This window comes from Etheostoma cragini, chromosome 15 (assembly GCF_013103735.1).
Source record: "Etheostoma cragini isolate CJK2018 chromosome 15, CSU_Ecrag_1.0, whole genome shotgun sequence".
In the NCBI taxonomy this organism is placed as follows: Eukaryota; Metazoa; Chordata; class Actinopteri; order Perciformes; family Percidae; genus Etheostoma; species Etheostoma cragini.
Window position 1 is genome coordinate 2,257,139 of NC_048421.1, and position 5,107 is coordinate 2,262,245.

The following is a 5,107-nucleotide window of genomic DNA, read 5'->3' on the forward strand; positions in this document are numbered from 1 at the left end:
GCGTCCTCTGGTGGACAGACTATGTAACACCATCACTAACAGGGACGTTGTAGAGCGTCCTCTGGTGGACAGCCTATGCAACGCCAACGCTCATAACATGGTTGACGTCCATTTTTATTTGTAAATATTAATTTCTCAGCCATTTGTAAATTGCCGATACCGATAGATCAGGAAATGTCTATCGGCCTGCCGATATATGGGTCGGGCTCTACATTAAACCTCACCTTCAGCTGAGACTTACCACTAGAACTTCAGTCCTCAATTTCCTTCCGAGATAGACAAAAGCAACTTCTCATTTGTAGCCATGTCCTAGCTGTCTGAAATGACAACATTCACTGGCAGATGTTTTGTAGCTAGCTAGCTAATCTAACTTCACGAGTTGAATGAAAGTGCAGCGGTAATTATAGTTGCTTAGGGTAAAATTGTCCAGAGGAGGAGTTTAGCAAGTTCAGAATCTATTTTTATTTCCTGTCCATCACATTTGATTTAGCTTGACTTTAGCTCACAGCAAAGCTGGTAATGAGTGTGTGTCAGTCCCGCTGACTGCCCAGTCAGGTGTTGAAAGATGGGCCAGTAGGAGGCGGAGAGGAGGAAACTGATGGCAGAGGGGAGATGCGTGAGGACTGGAGGTTACTCACCAGCTGAGGAAACACGGCGGCTGGCATGTCCTGGTGAAAGTCAGCTCTGGGGCCAATGAAAATGTTAGTGTAGAAATGTTTAAAACATCCACACAGGAAATAAGAAGACTACTCCTCATTAACAGGAAACATACATCCTCTTACACACACATCACACAGCGCAGCACAGGACAAATTCTTCCTGACACCGTGGCTCGGACCTGGGAATGTGCTGGACTTCCATCATAGGAATTAAACTGTCACAATAGCACAGTTAGATGTTTTCTTTTCATCCTGGAATTCATTTCATATATTGTAGAGGACATTTGGTCAGATTTATCTTTTGGTCAAACTGTTCATCACATGAAGGGATGGTAATGATTGACCGTCACCTTCTTTGGAGCTTCTCGCCATTGTGGGACTGTTGACCATCACCAATCATACCATTGCTTGTAAAACACTGTTTTACTCCAAGTCTCCATTTATTCTGCTTAAAATCTGCAGAAATAAAACAGAAAACCTTGAAATGAGTTTGCATTTAATTGCAACAACTTTTAGCGGGCAATCAGTGCGTGGATATTCAGTTTGTGAAATTGATTATATGAGGGTTAAAATCTGAGTTCTCATCCCCCAATTAGCAGCTAACTCCTTCAGTAACTAAGGTATTTGTGCATGTATTCACCTTAAAAGGGGTCAGCTCGTGATACGCCACTGCCCATGTTCCATAGGTTATGGGTCCAAAATTAGCAACATCTACTAGCCAAATGCTTGTAAAGTAAGCAGACGGCTGGTAGATTTGCTTCCCTAACCAGCCAAAAAACACTGGTAATCTATTGAGTGGCTGGTAAAATTTAAACACTCACTAGCCATTTGGCTGGTGGACAAAAAAGTTAATTTTGGATTGGTAAATTTCAGAACTACAACTCAAACTAGCGCACACCTCAACGCCATCGTTCTCAGCCACTCCCTCTGTTCGCTGATTGGAAAACTTACAAAACCCAAGAATGTATCGCAAACCCAGTTGTAGTACTGAGGGAAAATGAAAATTGAGCAGAAGTACGTAGGGGGGCGGAGCCAGGCCACTTATCCACATTTTGGATAAATCCCATTGGCTTTTTGTTGAGGCAACCAGGGTGTTGTTAACTTCCGGTTTGGCCTAGTAAAAACACATCATCCCTGCAACACTCTGCTGCCATCTTTGCCAGTGGAGAGAATGGCATGTTATTTTATCTGCCAGGCTAATAAACATGTCAGATTCTCATTTCCTGAGGCACAAAGGAAATAGAGAGGAGGCATTACCGCTAATGGAATTACAGAGACATGTCACAAAGAAGCATGAAGTTTGCAAATGCCCTTTCGTTCTTCTTCTTTTAAAGCCTTGTAAGAATGGACTGGACACCAAACAAGGGAAAATGTGTCTCAGGGTAGAAACCACAAGAGATCCAGGTTTGTTGAACCTTCACATATAATGGAGGTGAAACAAACAGAAACTGTGGACCTGGAGATGACATCACCAGCCAAAGCTCTGTTGCCAGACGCTCTAAGCGGCGAATATCTTTTTTCCAACACTTGGCAAGGGGAAACATGTACACTCCAATCCCCTTTTATTGCTATTTACCTCTTTGCCAAGCTTTGTTGAAAGCACATAGTTTCACAAGATGAATGTGAAAGTGAAAAAAAAGCCCCTACAGCACAACTCTCCCTTTAGGTCTCAACTCTGCATATTATCCGTGTGCTTCTATTGGACCTGAATCCAAGTCTTTTTAGTGTTGATTCTTCCCACCTATAAAGGATTCCAGCAGCTTTTAGGGTTGCATCTCATTAGGCAGCCAGAGAGGTGCAGCGGCATCATGGCAGATAGCTCAGGCGGTCTGACCCACAACAGAACAGCACTCCTCCACCCTACACTTTTACTTAACGTGTCCATATGTGCAGAGGAGAGCGCCGGCGAGCCCGAAGGAGGCTGCGCTGGCGCTCGCCGCTCCCACCAGCGAACTGTAAATCCACCATCGGACAGGCAGGTTGAGCCGGAACAGTTTTTCAGACACCGAGGACCGCTGTGTGATTTACAATCGATGTAACCTCTGGAGTTTAAAGATAACAAGAGCCAGTCTCACTTGGGATGGAATATCTCTGCACGGCAACGCAACCTTAAAACCGCTTTAACCCCTGTATTGTCTTCCCTTCAAAACTGAAAATTAATACTTTTGTTCACGCTTTTTATCAATGTTTTTAACTTTTTCTTAGGCTGTTGTCCCTTTTTTCAACACATTTTTCAATTTGTGTCACTTTTTTGACGTTTAACACTTTGTAACACTAACTTATTCAGTTTAGTTTTACTAATTTTTAGGAAATTATACCAAATGTTTGAGTTAGAAAAGCAGAAATTAGGAATTATTGAGACTAAAATTAAAGGAATGGATGTTGATGGATAATCACAGACTGGAATATGTCAACTTTTACTCAATACTATTAGAAAAACACTTCAATTTGTTTTACAATGCTATAAAATTGAATAAGACGCCCCAAAATTAATGAAAGCAGAGATTTGTACTTGCCAAAGAGCATTTTGTGGAATCCATCATGTTACTTTTGGTAGTTTTCGACCCGAGGACAACATGAGGGTTAAACCACTGCAAATGTTTTTGGATTTCGACAATGTTTTGTTGGTTTTATGCTTGCATATTGTGAAGTGATAGATTCAAAACACTTTGATACGAGATCATTTTGTAATTAAAGATGTAAATGTATGGACATTTCCCAAAAGGGTAGGACCCGAAAAGTGTTTAGCTTTCTCCTACTCCCTTTTTAGGGCCTGAGTGCCAACAACGGCAAAGGCCCGATTGAAACTGAAGGAATTATTATTATTCCTCTAGCAAAAGAACCGCCTTTTTGAAGGGCGTAACATAATCAAAAACTCACCAAAATTGGCGGTTGCATCAAACCTAGTGAAAATGTAAAGCATGAATTTTAAGGGTTTCGTGAATAGGCGCACAAATATGAATGAATTGAGCTCCTGCACTACGTTTCACGTAGACAAACGAAAGGTGGTACACATATGTAGCATGTCTTGACGTCCAAAAAGCTCATTGCCCTAAACCCAAGAGAAAGTCCGCCAACTTGAATTAAAGGTTCAAAATTATAGTGCGATTTTGGCCGTTTCCACATGTCATACTTTAACGAGCTACTCCTGTCCCATCTTAAGAAGTTAAAGACAAAAATGTATTAAACTAGAGAAAACTTTTTGTCATAGGGCAGGGCCGTGGCGTGGCGGCCATTTTGTGCGTTTCGCCATCTGAACGGGAAGTGGGGGTAACAGAAGTGTACATTGTCCAGTTGGCGCAAAACTTTGCATGATTCATAAGACTCTAACCCTGAGGACGTTTACTTGCCAAAATTGACTCAAAGTCATTGCTCCCCCTAGTGACAACAGGAAGTAGCCCAACATTTAAACATGCTATACTTTAAGGAACTACTCTAAGAGATTTCATCCGATCAACTTCAAAATCAGTCCGTGTCATCTAAAGACCTCGCCGATGACAAGCTACTAAAGGCAAAACTGTTTGTCAAACCGTGTTGGCGTGGCAGCCATTTTGAGCGTTTATCGACGAAGAAAGAAGTTGTTGTAACTTGAGTGTACATTGTATTATCGACCCGAAACGTCTCACATTTGACAAAGGTCCAGGCCTGAGGACATGTACAGGCCAAAATCGACCTTAAGTCATAGTCCCCCCCCCCCCCCCAGCTGGCATCAGGAAATCAGTTTTACACAACAAACATCACTCGATTTACATGAAACTTATAATGTTTGGTCTACGTGCAATATTGCCCCCCCTTTACTTTAACCACACACCCTTTTATGGCTTTTGAACCATTTATTGTAGAGTCTTGTGTGAGCTATCGTTGAACTCAGCAGAGTTCCTTTCCAATTGGTGATGGTTTGCCCCCCCCATGCTATAACATAGTGCCGAACAAATGCACAGTTACAAGGAGCGGCGCCCGTCAGACACGGCGTCCGCCAGAAACCCCGACGCGCAGAGGAGCAAGGGCCCGTCCAAACCTGTTTGCAGCTTTAAATTAGCTTATTCTTGCTTTTTTTTCATAGTAAACTATTTTTGTCTCTTGTGTTTTAAGTTTTTTTTTATTATTCTTTTGCATGTTGTTTGAAATAAACTATTCATTCATTTATTTATTCAGTGACATTTCATCCACTCAACACAAAGGTGTAAAATGAGTTATGTGGTGGAGTGGGTTATATATTATAAAAGACCCCCAGCTCTTATAAATTTAAATAAAATGTTGAAATGAAGCCAATGTAACACAGGGAGCTTTTAGCATCTGAAAACAGAGCAAGTTTAATGAGAAGTCGTTAATGGAAATATTATTGGAGCACACTGTTAACAGCCTCTTTCCTCGCTGCTCAGGCCAAAACCATTTCCTTGTGACTTCTTTGTACATGCTGTTCAGAATGAACATCACTCACTCTGTAC

General features: G+C 41.7%; 2 long non-coding RNA genes across 2 annotated transcripts in view; one reads left to right on the top strand and one right to left on the bottom strand.

Moving 5' to 3' along the window:
* LOC117958340 overlaps positions 1-5,107 on the top strand; it is a 24,611-nt gene that overhangs the window by 11,394 nt on the left and 8,110 nt on the right. The window contains exon 3 of the long non-coding RNA XR_004659697.1: positions 2,056-2,063. This is a non-coding gene — a long non-coding RNA (uncharacterized LOC117958340). The remainder of the gene's footprint in view (positions 1-2,055; positions 2,064-5,107) is intronic.
* Positions 1-5,107, bottom strand: part of LOC117958341 — an 18,947-nt gene that overhangs the window by 5,908 nt on the left and 7,932 nt on the right. The window contains exon 2 of the long non-coding RNA XR_004659698.1: positions 5,011-5,022. This is a non-coding gene — a long non-coding RNA (uncharacterized LOC117958341). The remainder of the gene's footprint in view (positions 1-5,010; positions 5,023-5,107) is intronic.